Source organism: Pan troglodytes, chromosome 3, assembly GCF_028858775.2.
Source record: "Pan troglodytes isolate AG18354 chromosome 3, NHGRI_mPanTro3-v2.0_pri, whole genome shotgun sequence".
Lineage (NCBI taxonomy): Eukaryota > Metazoa > Chordata > Mammalia > Primates > Hominidae > Pan > Pan troglodytes.
The window spans coordinates 121,347,289-121,363,875 of record NC_072401.2 but is presented as its reverse complement, the minus strand read 5'-3'; the positions used below and the strand labels follow the sequence as shown (position 1 = coordinate 121,363,875).

The following is a 16,587-nucleotide window of genomic DNA, read 5'->3' as shown; positions in this document are numbered from 1 at the left end:
TTGTGGTCTTCTCTCTCTTCTTTTCTTCCTTCCTACTTCCTATCTTCGTTTTAGTAAAGGCGATTTTCTCTGGTGGTATGCTTTAATTTCTTGCTTTTTATTTTTTGTGTAATAAAAACTCTACATTTTGACTTCATCTCCCCTACTTTTTAACTGTTGTTTCTCCTTGTGTCTTATTGTACTGTCTATGTCTTGAAAAGTTGTTGTAGTTATTATTTTTGATTGGTTCATCATTTAGTCTTTCTACTTACATCAAGATGTTTACATACTGAAATTACAGTGTTATACTATTCTTGTTTTCCTGTGTGCTTACTATTTCCAGTAAGTTTTGTACCTTCACATGATTTCTTATTGTTCAACCTTTTTTTTCAGATTGAAGAACTCCATTTAGCATTTTTTTGTAGAACATGTCTGGTGTTGATGAAATCCCTGTTTTGTTTGTCTGAGATCTTTATTTCTTTCATGCTTAAAGGATATTTTCACCAGATATACTATTCTAGGGAAAAGTTTTTTCTTTCGGCAATTTAAATACATCATGCCACCCTCTCGCGGCCTGTAAGATTTCCACTGAAAACTCTGTTGCCATATGTATTAGAGCTCTGTTGTATGTTGTTTGTTTTTTCTTCCTGCTTTAAAAATCCTTCCTTATCCTTGACTTTTGGGAGTTTGATTATTAAATGCCTTGAGGTAGTCTTCTTTGGCTTAAATCTACGTGGTGTTCTGAAACTTTCTTATATTTGAATGTTGATATCTTTCTCTAGGTTTGGGAAGTTCTCTGACATTATCCCTTTGAATAATCTTTCTACCCTTATGTCTTTCTCTTTCTTCTCTTTAGGGCCAAAAACTCTTAGAATTGCCCTTTCGAGGCTATTTTCTAGATTCTGCAGGTGTGCTTCATTGTTTTTTTTGTCTTTCTCTCTCTTTTTTTCTTTTTTTGTCTCCTCTGACTGTGTATTCCCAAATATCCTGTGTTTAAGGTCACTAATTCTTCTGCTTGATCAATTCTGCTACTAAAAGACTCTGATGTATTATTCAGCATGGCAACTGCATTTTTCAACTCTAGAATCTCTGCTTGACACTTCTGAATTATTTCAGTCACTTTGTTAAATTTATCTGATAGAATTCTGAATTGTTTACTCTGTGTTATCTTGAATTTCTTTCAGTTTCCTCAAAATGCTATTTTGAATTCTGTCTCCAAATGGTCTAAACAAATTCTGTTTCTCCAAGATTGGCCTCTCAGTGCCTTATTTAGTTCATTGAGTGAGGTCATGTTTTCCTGGATGGTGTTAATGGTTGTACATGTTCTTTGGTGTCTGGGCATTGAAGAGTTGGGTATTTACTGCAGCCTTCACAGTCTGGGCTTGTTTGTGCCTGTCCTTCTTGGGAAGGCTTTCCAGGTATTGAAGGGACTTGGGCCCCAAGCCCAAGAATGCTGTGGTTTTTGCAGACTCATAGAGATACCATTTGGTGGTCTTGGATAAGATCCGAGAGAATTCTCTAAATTACCAGACAGAGATTCTTGTTATTTTCCTTTACTTTCTCCCAAACATACAGAGTCTCTGTGTGCTGAACCACCTGGCACTGGGAATGTAGTGATGCAATCACCCCTGTGGTCCCCACCACTGGAACTTCACTGGATCAGACCAGAAGCCAGCACAGCACTGGGCCTTGTCCAAGGCCCTTCCCTTCAGGGTGGCAGGTTCCTCCAGGCCTTAGGCATGCCCAGAAATGCTGTCTGGGAGCTGGACGTTCAAGTCAAAACCCTTACCAATTTACCTGATGTTCTATTCTACTGAGGCCAAGATGGCATGCAAACCACAATATAAAGTCCTTCCTGCTCTTCTGTCTTCATTCCACAGGCAGAAGAGCATCTCCCTGTGGTCACAACTATACCCAGTGCATGGAGGTGGGGCATTCTGCCAGGCCATCACCAATGTTTGCTTAAAGGCCAAGAGCTCCTCTGTCAGCTTGTGGTGAATGCTGACAGACCTTGGACTCACCCTTCAAGGTAGTGGGATGCCCTCTGACCCAGAGAAGATCCAGTAATGTATCCAAGATCCTAGTCTGTACGCAGTGCCCCCAGGAGCCTGGTTGTTCCTCTACCCCACTATGGCCAAGCTGGTAACTAGGATGCAAAACAAAGTCCCCTTTACTTTTCCTTCTGCTTTTCTCAAACAGAAGAAGTCTTTTGCCATAGCCACCAGAGCTGGGAATGTGCTGGGGCTCCCTTGAAGCCAGTATATCTCTGAACTTGAGGCTCAAGGCATGCTCCCTGGCTATTGCTGGTAGTTATCCAGGGCCCATGAGCTCTTCAGTAAGCACTTCATCAATCCTGCCAGGACCAGGTCTTTCTCTTCAAGGCAGTGGATTACCTTTTGGCCCAGGGTGTGTCTAGAAATGCCATTCAGGAGCTAGGGACTGGAATGGGGTCCTCATGACTATGCCCAGTGTCCTATTCTACTGTGGCTGAGCTGGTATCCAACAGGCAAGACAGAGTTTCTCTATTCTTCACTCTTCCCTCCTTAAGCAGAAAAATGAGTTCACTTTTGTTGGTACAAGCTGCACTGCCTGGGGTTGGGGGAGGAATGACACAAGCCCTCCCTTAGCCATGCCAGCTAGTGTCTCCCTAGGTCATGTGCTACTCTAATTCACCAGCTCTAAGCCCAGTCTAGCACTGGGAGTTGCCTAGGAATTAGAGTCCTTTTATCCTAGACTGCCTTTCAAGTTTATCTAGGACCCCAGAGCACTTCAGCCCACGATGACAAGGCCTCCTGAGAAACTCAAGCTTCGACCACTGGAAGAGCAATTTACCTCTTGCTAGGGTTGGTCCAAATATTCCCTCCATGTGCGGATGAGCGCATGCTGACTGAGCACAGCACAGCTTTATTCTCCACTACAACATGGCAGCGCTGAGTTCAGTGTAAAATCCCCCAGTGCCTGTACTTTCTCTCCCCAAAGTGCACAGATTCTCTCTCCATACTGCAGGCCTACTGCCAAGAGATTAGAAAGGGATATGTTGGTGCTTCAAGACTGTCTGTCCTGTTTTCCTGAATGCTTCTTTCCACAATGTGAAATTAAAACCAGGTACTGTGATTGCTCACCTGATTTTTGTTTCTTGTGACAGTGCTTTTCTGTGTACAGATGGTTGTTAAAATTTGGTGTCCCAGTGGCAAGGATGAATGGTGTAGGCTTCTATTCTTCCATCTTGCTTTGCCTCCACCTTTCCTTAGATTTGATTCAAAACAGGCACACGTTTTGAAACTGTTAGATTTGTTCATTTGTGGGAATCAACAACCAAAGAAAATTAGCCCTAAATTTTTTAAATTGCTCAATTCTATCATTTCCACTATTATGTACCATTGCACCATTAGTCTCTCAAAGAAAGTCTTATTTGAATGATTTCCAAGAGTTCAAAAATGGGCCTGAGATGGTGATGTCAAGTATTTCATAATAGTGAATTAATTTTCATCTTAAAAAATACAGAATCTACTATTTTATTCCAAAATTAGAAGCAGAAGTCAATTTTGCTCCAGGGTACCATAGGAATTCATATCAGTACATCAGGTTGTCAACAATCTCACACTTTGTCTATCATATTTGGGGGAAAGTCCTCAGGTTTAAAATTCTCTTGTTGAAGAAGGTAATTTTCCTGCAGTGAAGAGTCTGGATGGTGTATTAGTCAGGGTTCTTCACAGGGGGTCAGAACCAATAGTATTAGTCAGGGTTCTTCACGGGGGGTCAGAACCAATAGGAAATATGTCTACATCAAAGGGAGTTTATTAGGAGGAATTGGTTCACATGATTAGAAGGCAAAGTCCCACAGTAGGCTGTCTGCAAGCTGAGGAAGAGAGAAGTTGGTAGTGGCTTAGTCCAAGTCTGAAAGCTTCGACACCAGGAAGTTGACAGTTCCCTGTGAAGCCAACAGTGCAGCCTTCAGTCTGTGGCCAAAGGCCCAAGAGGCTCCTGGAAGCCATTGGTGCAAGTCCCAGACTCCAAAGACAGAAGAACCTGGAGTCTGATGTCTAAGGGCAGGAAGAGTGGAAGCAAGCATCCAGTATGGGAAGAAGAAAGAGAGTCAGAAAGAGCCACACTTATTCCTCTTCTTCCCTCTGTTTTGTTGTAGCTGTGCTGGCAGCCTTTGGAAGGTGCTCTGAGGGTGGGTCTTTCTCTCCCAGTCCACGGACTCAAATGTCAGTCTCCTCTGGCAACAGCCTCACAGACACACCCAGTTCTTTACCAGCCACCTATGCATCCCTCAACCCAATCAAGTTGACACCTCATATTAACCATCACAGATGGTCATATGTTTACTATGTGAAATGAGTATACAAAATAGATCCAAGAAAAAAAAATTGTCTTTGATTAGGAAAGCTTTGGAAAGGGCTCTTCTTTTCTTGGTCTTTGTTTATTATTTATCATTTTATAAGAAATAAATGGATGAGTAAAATTGAAATGTAAACTTATTCAAGGAAGTCTCTGTTTTTAGGTATTTGCCTGGGTTTTGTTAATGAATATTTTAAACTAACAGAGACATTTTTGTGGTGATTATTTCCAGAATTTCCCCTGAATTACAAACAACCTTGCTTAGACCTTGACTTGAAGACATCTATGTGTAACTTGCCTTCAATATATGAGGTTCATACCTTGCCTATTTCATTAGTACATGATAATGCTATTCTTTTGTGAGACAGAAATCTTGAGTTCATTACAAGATACATGCTTAATAAATTAATAATAAGATCACTTGGGAATTATACTCAATGCTGAAGTCTTATATTTTAATAATGTAAATCATGTACTTGGCATGCTTTCATATAATCAGGCCTTAATCAGGCATGAAAAGAATAAATACCTAATTTGAAGGCTGATTTTTGAGCCACAGATGTATTTGTGTAATGCTCACAGCCTGATTTGAACACCTACCTATGAAATGACAGAGAATCATTGAAGTAGATTTCTTTGTTTCACCTTGAAGTTTTTCAGAATGTATAACTTTGACAATCATAAGAGAAAAAGAAACTGAGTTTGATTTGTGACTTTTATGTTATAGTTAAATAGAAACATGGTTCTTGAGTTCACTGGGGACTTGTAGGCCACTCTATCACTTTCCCATGCTGTCTGACATCTTAAAGGAAAGACAAAGAGTAGATGAAAGAAAGTACATGAACCGAGAACTCTAAGGAGAGTACCAAACGATGTTGACTTTCAAGGAAGGTGAAATATTATTTCTATGTAGATTTTTCTGATAAAATTCTGCCTTTCTAGTAACTCAGCACTTGATCGAGTAATCTGACTGTCATTGTGCCCCCACAGTGATATTTTACCCAAATGCAGTGTATCATAAGAAAAACTAATTAATTTTGACTTCTCTGCATCTGTCCCCAGAAGACTCAGGTCTCTTGTTTGCATGGAATAATTAAAGAAAAATAAAATTTCCCCAAAGAGAAGAACTTTTGGTTCTGTTACTGTAAAACATAGAAATAAAATAATTTGTTACCTTGGAAAGAAATGAACTGCAAACTCTTTCCATCTGTTTATTTAGGAGGGAAGGCAGGTTACTTCATGCTCACTGCCATACATGATTAGCTTTTTTGCTCTGGCTTCTGCAGTATGGAGGATTATTCATCTATCAATAGCTTCACACACCAGGCCTGGCTATGCCTATCCTTACTACAGGATGGGCAAGTCATGTATGATGCCCAGAGTTGTAGGCAATAATGTTAGCTAACCAGGCAAATTTGTTACATGTTAGCTGCAGCTCAGAGGGAGACATGAAAATTTAAACCTCCTAGGCAAGAGGCAATCACTGAATCTCCAGCCCAAAGCTTGACATGTCATCCCCAATCAATCAGTTGTAAGGGATCACAGAATATTTTCTAGGCTTTTATTCTGGAAGAGGTTAGAGACTGAGTATTACTTGAAGAAACCAGAGCTTATCACGAATTCCATCAACATCACTTTTGCAAGTAGGATAACAAATGAGTAAACTTTGTCATGGGTGGCCAAAGTCTCATTAATTGGACAGAGGACTTACAGGTTGGGTAAAAGATAAATAATTCTTCAAATTAGAAGCAGTTTCATAAAATTAAAGTTGACTTTGTAAAAAATACCTTTGAAAAGCTCTAATCCACTTTCACCAAGTCTCATGAATTGCAGGACTTTCTGGAATTGTTAATTTAAGATAATCGCAGCACTTTGGGAGGCCGAGGCAGGTGGATCACAAGGTCAGGAGATCGAGACCATCCTGGCTAACACGGTGAAACCCTGTCTCTATTAAAAATACAAAAAATTAGCCAGGCGTGGTGGCACATGCCTGTAATCCCAGATACTCAGGAGGCTGAGGCAGGAGAATCATTTGAACCTGGGATACGGAGGTTTCAATGAGCCAAGATCAAGCCACTGCACTCCAGCCTGGGCAACAGAGCAAGATTCTGTCTCAAAAAAAGATAATAGGAAAGGTTTATGAAACTAATGTCTTTGATCTACTTTTTATGCTATAAATAAAATGTATACAAAACAAACTTATCACCCACATTCAGAATGATTGGCAAGAGTGAATACAGAAGGATTAAAAATAAAATTACCCTGCACGTTTCAAAAGCATAAAAAGAATTTTTAAAACATGTTAAGCATTCTTATTGAGACTGGCAATGACTTGGGATAATCAGTTTTGACTTGAAAACAGATAGCAGGTTAGCAATTTTTTGTCTTCACATTCTGAAACTCATAAAGAGAAATGTGAGATGTCTGAATGACAAAATTTTATCATTTCAGTCAAATCATACTTGAGAAAAAATATAGTGCTTTTGATATTGCTGTGAACAGCTGAATTACAGGAAAGTTTGGTATTAAAATTCTCTTTCTTCTATATGTCACTTTTCCTTCATAGCTTAAACATGAAATAAATTTCCAGGCCTTCAAATAATTGAACAAAACATCATATGTCTTGCTTAGTGGACAGTGTTTTCGGTTTTTCTGTTCTTAATTTTAGCTGCATTTTATCAGGTGGGGCCTCATACCTGTGGAACCTCATTCTTTTTCTTTTGCTCACAGAACCAAGGACCCACTAAATGAATGTAGAAGGGAAACTAGAAATCAATGTTGGCAATATATAAACCAAGCACAGTTACAGGATATGTTAACTTCCAAAGACAAAAAATTGAAGAAAAGCCATGAGAATTTTTGGCTATCTGCCTATTTGGGAGATATGACAGGGAATATAACACATTCTACCTATATTCTTTTGTTTTGGGATTTAACATTAAATTCTGTACTCTTTTTTTTTGATAAGGAGTCTTGCTTGTTCTATCGCCCAGGCTGGAGTACAAGGACGCGATCTTGGCTCACTGCAACCTCTGCCTCCTAGGTTCAAGCAATTCTCCTGCCTCAGCTCCCGAGTAGCTGGGATTACAGGCACCCACCACCGCACCTGGATAATTTTTGTATTTTTAGTAAAGATGGGGTTTCACTATGTTGGCCAGGCTGGTTTTGAACCCCTGACCTCAGGTGATCTGCCTGCCTCGGCCTCCCAAAGTGCTGGGATTACGGGCGTGAGCCACTGTGCCCGGCCTTAAATTCTGTACTCTTAAGTAAAATGTTTCCAAGGCATTTTCCTGTGGATTTTGGAGTGTGCCTCAACTCACCATAAGCTGAGTGTACAACCATTCAACGAGGTACAGGGGCAGATACAGCTGTGCTATGTTAAGGTAATATACTTAGCTGAGGGATTATTTGTGGTCCCATTACTTTTTAACCCATTCACAGATAAGAGAAGGCCCAGTCTAGCTCCAGGATAGAATTTTTAAAACATTGTGCAGAGAGGAGTAAAAAAATAGAGGCTGTTTTCAGCTTCTGCCTTTCAAAATTGATATTGGAAACACAAAATGGGGCAATTATGTTAAAGTTTTTGAATCTCAGAAGGCTAGATGCTGAGGAAATCAAAGCATAAAATTAATGTCAAAAGAACATATTTGGAAGAATTTACAAAATATAACAGCAAGTTTTTACTACTCCAGTGATGAAAAAAAAAATTGAACTGGAAGTGAAGCATCAGTGGGGAAAACAGTCATGTGTGAGGGGGTGCTGTGGGCTCTGAGAAGAGGTTAGAGTGGGCAGCAGATCCCTTTCCAGGTTTGGGGTCCAAAAGTCGAGGACCCCTCGTGATCCCTGGAGATGGCAGCCCTGCAAGACTCCACCCACTACAGTGTGCAAGCTTCAGCATAAAGATGGCTGCATGCATGACAGTGCTAGAGAGTTTCTCATAATCCCAGTGGGGTATAGTAGAGCAAGTAAACATTCACAAACCTCCAAACAGAGTGGAATTTAGATAAGAAAGAGTTGGTGAGCTTGGAGAGGCCTCATAGTACAGATGACAGGTCTGTAGAAACAAACACAGCCATCACCAAAGATGAAACAGGGAACTGAAGTCCAGCACATCATCATGGTGAGTCAACAGTGACTGTGGACTAGAGGAGACATTTCAGCAGATGCAAGCATGGAGCAGTGCCACACAAGGCCCACAACACTCTATTTTTATGCTCTGTGATCCTCCAGAATTTAGATATAACCTAGGACAAGGGGAAGAGGGAAAGTCTTGAACTACTCAAGATGAAGGAAGTGTTAGAGTTTTATGGAAAGGATTTTAAAATATGAAGAAAGTTCAGTCATAGAGAATATATTTCTCCTGAAACTGAAGTTTTGGCACACATGTGTTTGTGTCCCAGAATTTCACACCACTTTATATATGAAAGACTAACTTCAGCAAGATTAATTGCTGTCTAACTAGATACAGGAAGCAGTTCCTAAAGTTTCAAAATTATAGAGATACAAGAAAAGGCTGACATCTGAGGAAGAAAATTGTGCTATTTTCATTTATATAAAGTCTTTTCTATAAATGGTTACTTAACATATTTGCTCATCTAACACAGAGTTTAGCAATCTATGGCCCCTGGACCAAATCTGGCCCACAAGTTGCCTATTTCATTATAATTCACCAGCTAAGAATTAGTTGAGTATGTTTAAAGGATTAAAAACAAACCAAAAGAATAATAGTATTCTGTGATATTTGAAAATTATATTAAATTCAAAATTTCAATGCCCCCAAATAAAGTTTTATTGGAACATGGCCAAATCTATGTGTTTGTATAAAGTAGCAGTTTGCTACAACAGCAAAGTTAAATAGTTGCGACAGACCATATGACCCACACAAATATTTGCTACCTATCCATATATAGAATTAATTTGAAAACCCATGGACTAGTAGCAAACTTCCTGGTTGAACAGAGTCAGAGGACCCAGAATGCACCAACCAACTCTTAAAATACATTTGTTAGAACTCCCTAGTGGTTGCATATTAAATTAATTAAACCCATGCTTCCTTGAGTGAGTTACTGTGTGGAAAGGCCTTAGGTGAAGAATCTAAGTGATACATAGTGGTCTTCTCATTTGTGATTTTGCATAACCTGAAACTAGACCTCTAGGTACTGCTAGTATTTACTTCTATGGGTTCAATATTAATATTTTATTTTTTATTAAAATAAAATATTCTATTCTATTCAATGTATTTATCAATTAAAGTTAAAAAGTTACACCACTTTATAAGTAAAACCAGTACATTGTAATTATGCCATGTTTACCACTGAAATAAAGACCTACATTATTTTTTAAATGCCAGTATTTCTCCCTGATCCGTAATAGATAAATGCTTTGAGTTTTTTGTGTCCAATAAAACAACAGAAGTAATAATTAGAATTCATTGCATTCCTTCCATGTGTTAAGCATTTTAAATGCATATTTTCACTTAATTCTTATCACGACAGGCTAGTGCCATACCCACTCTATAAATGAGAAAATTTGAGCTCAGGGAGAAAAAGGAACTCACTCATAATTATCAGTCATAAGCGGCAGATCCCAGACCCAAATATTAGTTGTCTCTGCTTTCTCCACTGAACCATATCATGTTTCTTTATAATTTCTAGTGTATTTCTAATTTCTTCACATATCATTCACTCTTTCCTATTCGGTCTTCTTTTTGACCAAAAGCTCACATTTACAAGGTGGTTAAGGAGAGCCAATTGGTGACCTGCAAATTTAATTCTCTGAGTGAAGACCCTGGGTAGGACCTGAGCTCACAGCCTTGCCCCTTCCACACCATGTTTGTAAGAACTGCTTCCTTGGGCAGTAGCAGAAGTTTGTGTTGCCCATTGACTTCCTGTGATGACAGTTTGGAATACGGCAAATAAAGTACTTACTGCGATTTGTTTTGTGACTTCTACACAAAGTTTTCCTGACCTTTGCTCACAGAGATGGTGCCACCATCGTTCTTTCAAAAAGGATAATTTGACTGAAAAAATTAATGAATATGCCTGTCTTTTGACTGTAAACATGAATTCTGGCTTCTCTTTGCTGAACATTTTCATTTTTATAACCCCATTTCTTTGATCCCCAGTCAGCATATTCCAGGCATGACAGGGGTCAATGTTCTTTTAAAAATTCACTACTTCAAAATGAAGACAACACAATAATTGCAACCTAATTTTCGAAGTTAGCCAACTTATTAGCCCATCTGAAAAAAAAAACTCAACTGATAATTATTTTCTCCCTCACTCATACCTCCCAAAATTGAATTTGCCAGTATCTGTTGGTGCATTTGAAACTTTTCTCTCTGCCAAATTGAGATTTTAAAAATGTGTTAATAACTACTTCCATATTTGAGGCTTTATAACATCTCACATATTATTGATGCTTAAAAATAAATATTTCATGGCATCCTCTGAATACTTTTGTGATCTTCCCAAATATGTTTAAATAAACAATTGGATTCAGTTCAGAAAAAAAGTTGAACGATGAGTAAATTTCATGTGCACAGCAGGTACAAAATGAAGATGATATCATTCCCATCCTGCAGGAGCTTTGCTAGTCAGAGTGGTAGTAAGGTAAAAATGAAGATGAAAGATGAAAAATGATGCAATGCTTACTCTCAAGTATGCTGCATATTACTTGAATTTTGTCCCCTCAAAAAAACACAGTGAGGTCCTAACCCCTCGGTACCTGTGAATGTGGCCTTATTTGAAAAATAAGGTCTTTGCAGATGTAATCACATTAAGACGAACGCATTATAGTGGGTCCTAATCCAATATGGCTAGTACGCTTTTAAAGGGGGGAAGTTTGGACACAGACACATAAGTGGAATGCCATGTGAAGTCAGAGACACACAGAGAGAACATTAAGTAAGGACAGAGATTGGAGTCATACTGTCACAAGCCGAGGAACACCTGGGTACTTTCAAAAGCTGAAAGAGGCAAGAAAGGATTTTCCCCTGGAGACTTCAGAGGAAAAGTGGCCCATCCAGTCCCTTGACTTTGGGCTTCTTGCCTCCAGAACTGTGAGAGAATAAATTTCTTTTTTATTTTTAACTTTTATTTTAGGCTCTGGAGTACACGGGGGTTTGTTATATGGGTAGACTTGTGCCATGGGGGCTTATTGTACAGATTATTTTATCACCCAGGTACTAAGCCTAGTACCCAGTTGTTTTTTTCTGTTCTTTTCCCTCCTCTCACTCTCCACTCTCAAATAGGCCCCCATGTCTGTTGTTCCTTTCTGTGCTCATATGTTCTCATCATTTAGCTCCCACTTACAAGTGACAACATGCGGTATTTGGTTTTCTGTTCCTGCATTACTTTGCTAAGGATGTTGGCCTCCAGCTCATCCATGTTCCTGCAAACAACATGATCTCATTCTTTTTTTATGGCTATGTAGCATTCCACAATGTATATGTACCACCTTTTCTTTATCCAGTTTACCATTGATGGGCATTTAGCTTGATTCCTTGTCTTTGCTATTGCGAATAGTGCTGTAATGAACAAACACGTACATGTGTTTTTATGGTAGAACAACTTATATTCCTTTGGGTATATATCCTGTAATGGGATTGCTGGGTCAAATGGTATTACTGTTTTTAGCTCCTTGAGGAATTGCCACACTGCCTTCCACAATGATTGAACTAATGTACACTCCCACCAACAGTGTATAAGCATTCCCTTTACTCTACAACCTCTCCAGCATCTGATATTTTTTGACTTTTTAATAATAGCCATTCTGACTGGTGTGAGATGGTATCTCATGGAGGTTTTGATTTGAATTAAGAGAATAAGTTTCTGTAGTTTTAACATGCCCAGTTTATGATACTTTATTACAGCAGCCCTAAGGACCAATACTGTGGAATATGCAAGTCTTCAGACATAAATGACTATGGTAAAAAGTGAGTGCTCAAGATTCTAAAGGTGGTATAAAAAATGTGAGGAAGGTTCAGAATTGGGAATCAGATAAAGGTTTCTGGGGCACAGACACAAGATCTAGACATGCAGGAATGATAAAATCTAGACATCTGGAAATAGGGTGCAGGGCATTCTAGATGGAGGGAAGAGGATGTGCATTTGCTTAGATGTTTGATAGCAAAGAGGGGAAGAATAGTGTGGTAATGGAAAAGGAGAATTGAACAGGTAAGCAAGAAGGAATGTGGGACTAGATGACAGGTGTAGAGAGTTTCAATATTAGGCTGAGGATTTTGGTCTTAGGGAAATAAATCATTGAAGGCTTTGAAGAGATGAGTGGCAACACCAGTACTGTTTTAATAAAAATACCTAATCACTTTTATATAGATAGGTTGAAGAAGGGAGAGATTTGGAGGCAAGAACACCAGTTAATAAGCTACCACGATAGTCCAGAAAACAGGCAATGAGAAAATTGACTAGGGTAGTTGTAACAATAATTGAAAGGGAATGAAGTGTGAATGAGAATAGCACAGAGATGTCATAGCTATCACTGAACAACTAATTGGACTTGGGAAATGAAATATGGATAGATAGGTGTTACATCTGTTATCCCTTGCCATAATCTATGTAACAAAAATTATAAAACTTTGGTGACATACAACAATAAGAATTTGTTTTTGCTCATGTGTCTATGGGTTGGCTGGATAAGTCAGCTCCCTGAGTTGGGCTGTGGAAATGAGGTGCTCACTCAAGAATCTACTTATCTTGGCGGGGCTCTAGACTATGTATGGAGCCTATCTGGGACAGCAGGGCTGACTCTGCTCTTTCTAGTCTCTCATCCTCCAGCAGGCTGATGCAGGCATATCCTAGTAGTGAAGGCAAAGAAGCAGGAGTGTGAGCAGAAAGGCACAGAGTGCTTCTAATTCTATGTAGCATATTTGGTCTCATTAGTCAAAGCAAATTATGGGATGAAGCTCTGGGTCAGACTACAGAGATGAAGCTCTGTAGTCAGGAGGGAACTACAAAGTCAAGGAGTCAAGGATGACTTCAAAGTTTTGTGTCTTCCTTCAAAATTCAGTTCAAGCATCACTTCTGTAAAATCTTGTCCACAGCTCATCTGGGGTTTCACTGTTTCTTTTGCATGTTTGCAATATTTAAATGATCATACATTACACTTGTCCATTTGTGTGTCAGAGGGCAGAGACCATACTGCTCTGCAGTCCAAAGGTCTAGTTTCAAATGCCAGCTCTACCCCTTACTAGCTATGTGATTAGTTCTTCTTGTGTCTCTATCTGTAAAAGGGACATAAAAGCACTGCCAACCACATGGGTCATTTTGTGCAAGACACAAAGTAATGTGTGAGAAGCCTAAGAAATGTAGATGGTTATTATGATTATGTGTTTTTATTTTCATTGATACATACTTTGTGCAGTGCTTAACACATAAAAGTCATTTTTTAAAAGACTTGAAGAAATGAATGGAGGAACAGGCAGATGAAATGTGTGGGATGAAGCAGGTGATACTGAACATGAAACACAGCAGAGGGATATTTGATTGGATGGGCACTAAAGAGGCAGAAGGAGATTGAATTAAGAGAATCAAAGAAAAGGCTGGCCTTCAGTGAGGAAGAACATTTTTGCCTGAGCTAGCATGTTTATTTTGAAAGCCTCTTTGAATATCAAGCATTTTAATTAATCACAGTTATATTTTTGGTTTTTGATTTTTTTTTTTTTGCTGTCTTAATATGGTTTATGGTATAGAGTGCACATCAAGTGGTACTTTCTCTGGATCAGTCAAGATCAAGGAAACCCAATCTATCCCACCAGATAACACGTTGTTTTAATTTCTAAATGTAATGGGCTGGAGGAGATATTTATCAAGTTCACAGAATGTTTCTTAATAAACATGCCTAACTTAAAATATAAAGAAAATAATTTCTTTTGCCAAGATATTAAAATATTTCAGTCTTCTAAATCTGTACAGCAGATTTCACAAAACACAATGCAATAATTGCTTTGCTTGACTTGTTGAAACAGCCATTCTCTTGACTTGACCATTAGGGAATAAGTATGTTTATTCCCCATGTAATGAGGCCACAATGCTTATTACTAGGTGAGAAGTTACTTAAGAGCAATACTCCTGGATAATGGTCTGCTAGGAGCAATAAAATTTAACATAGCACATGAACAGTTGAGGTTCATGTATTAAAACGCAGTATCTAAGAGGAAAAAACCTACTACCTATTATCCAGGAAAGGAGCACTAAGTGAATGGGAAGCCATATTGAACTTTCATCAGCTTCCTATTTTAGAAAAGGATTCCTATTAGAGTTAAATGTGTGATATTTGACAATCACGGGATAAAAGAAGTTACAGTTGGATAGGAACTTAAAGTTTCCCATCATTTCTCTGATAGTGTTAGGGCAGCCAGGCAATTTTTCCCAAGGACATGAAGAGAAAAAGCCAAGTAGGATTGTGCTAGTTGACTGTTGTAAGGCCAGCACCCCAACAATACCTGGTGCTCAGTAAATATTTAGAAAATAATTAAGTAAATAACTGACAAAAAACTATGTGTTAAAATAAAATATTAATATTAAAATATAATTCTATTGAAAATAAGAAGAGTTATAAAGAATATGTAATATGCCATCTTTTAATCAAGAAGAGATATTATTTCTCTAACTCAATATTTATCTCAATGATGCTTTAGGAAATAAGCTAAAATAGGAAAAGTGCAAAAGTGAATTTAAGGATAATTAGTTTGCCCCCAACAAAAGATCATTTTAAGTGAGTTCATAAACAGTGGAGATGAAGAATTTTATATTACATAGAGAAAAGAAATCAACTAGCCCTTAGCCTTGAAAATTGAAACTAAGAATTAAGAAAATGAGTCGATTTGGATCATATCTCTACAATCATGTTATAATAGAAATTTTGCAATAGTTTTTAGAACAAATCAGAAATGAATCATTGATTTGTGGAAGGAATATTTTTCTAAGAAAATTGTGTTATAGCACATTCTTCCCTTCAAATTTGAACTTCATATCACAGACGCCAACAGGCTCATTTTTGTTTCCTAGACTCATCTCTTCATCTTATCATTCTTAAATCATTGTATATTTTTATAGGATGTATCAGTCATTTAATTTTATTTTATTTTATTAATTTTTGTGGGTACATAGTAGGTATATATACTTATGGGTTACATAAGATATTTTGATACAGGCATACAATGCATACTAATCACATCAGGGTAAATGGGGTATCCATCACCTCAAGCATTTATCTCTTCTTTGTGTTACAAACAATCCAATTATACTATTTTAGTTATTTTAAAATGTACAATAAATTATTATTGACTGTAGTCATCTTGTTGTACTATCAAATACTAGATGTTATTCATTCTACTTAACTATATTTTTGTAACCATTAACCATCCACATCACGCCTCCCCAACTACCCTTCTACACTCTATCTCCATGAGTTTAATTGTTTTAATTGTTAGATCCAACAAATAAGTGAGAACATACAAAGTTTGTCTTTCTGTGCTGGGCTTATTTCACTTAATTTAATGACCTCCAGTTGCATCATGTTGTTGCAAATGACAGGATCTCATTCTTTTTTATGACTGAATAGTACTTGATTTTGTATATTACCACATTTTCTTTATCCATTCATCTGTTGATGGACATTTAAGTTGCTTTCAAATCTTGCCTATTGTGAATAGTGCTGAAATAAACATGGGAGTGCACATATCTCTTTGATATACTGATTTTCTTTCTTTTGGTTATATACCTACCAGTGGGATTACTGGATCATATGCTGGATCATATGGTATTTTTAGTTTTTAGTGGAACCTCCAAACTATTTTCCATGTGGTTGTATTAATCTACATTCCCACCAACAGTGTACAAGGGGTCCCTTTTCTCCACATCCTCGCCATCATTTGTTACTGACTGTCTTTGGATAAAAGTCATATTAACTCAGGCGTGATGATACCTCATTGTAGTTTTGATATGCATTTTCTCATGTAATGATCAATGATGTTGAGAACCTTCTCATATATGTTTGCCATTTGTATGTCTTCTTTTGAGAAATGTCTATTCAGATCTTTTGTCCATTTTTAAATCAAATTATTAGATTTTTTTCTGTAGAGGTGTTTGAGCTCCTTATATATTCTAGTTATGAACCCTTTGTCAAATGCATAGTTTGCAAATATTTTCTCCCATTCTGTGGGTTGTCTTTTCACTTTGTTGATTGCTTCTTTTGCTGTGTGGAAGCTTTTTAACTTGATGTAATCTCATTTGTCCATTTCTG

The 16,587-nt window shown here is 37.9% G+C and overlaps 1 long non-coding RNA gene across 1 annotated transcript in view; it reads right to left on the bottom strand.

Annotated features, from left to right (window-relative positions):
• Positions 1-16,587, bottom strand: part of LOC134809807 (uncharacterized) — a 509,671-nt gene that overhangs the window by 374,536 nt on the left and 118,548 nt on the right. The gene's annotated exons all lie outside the window — the stretch shown is intronic.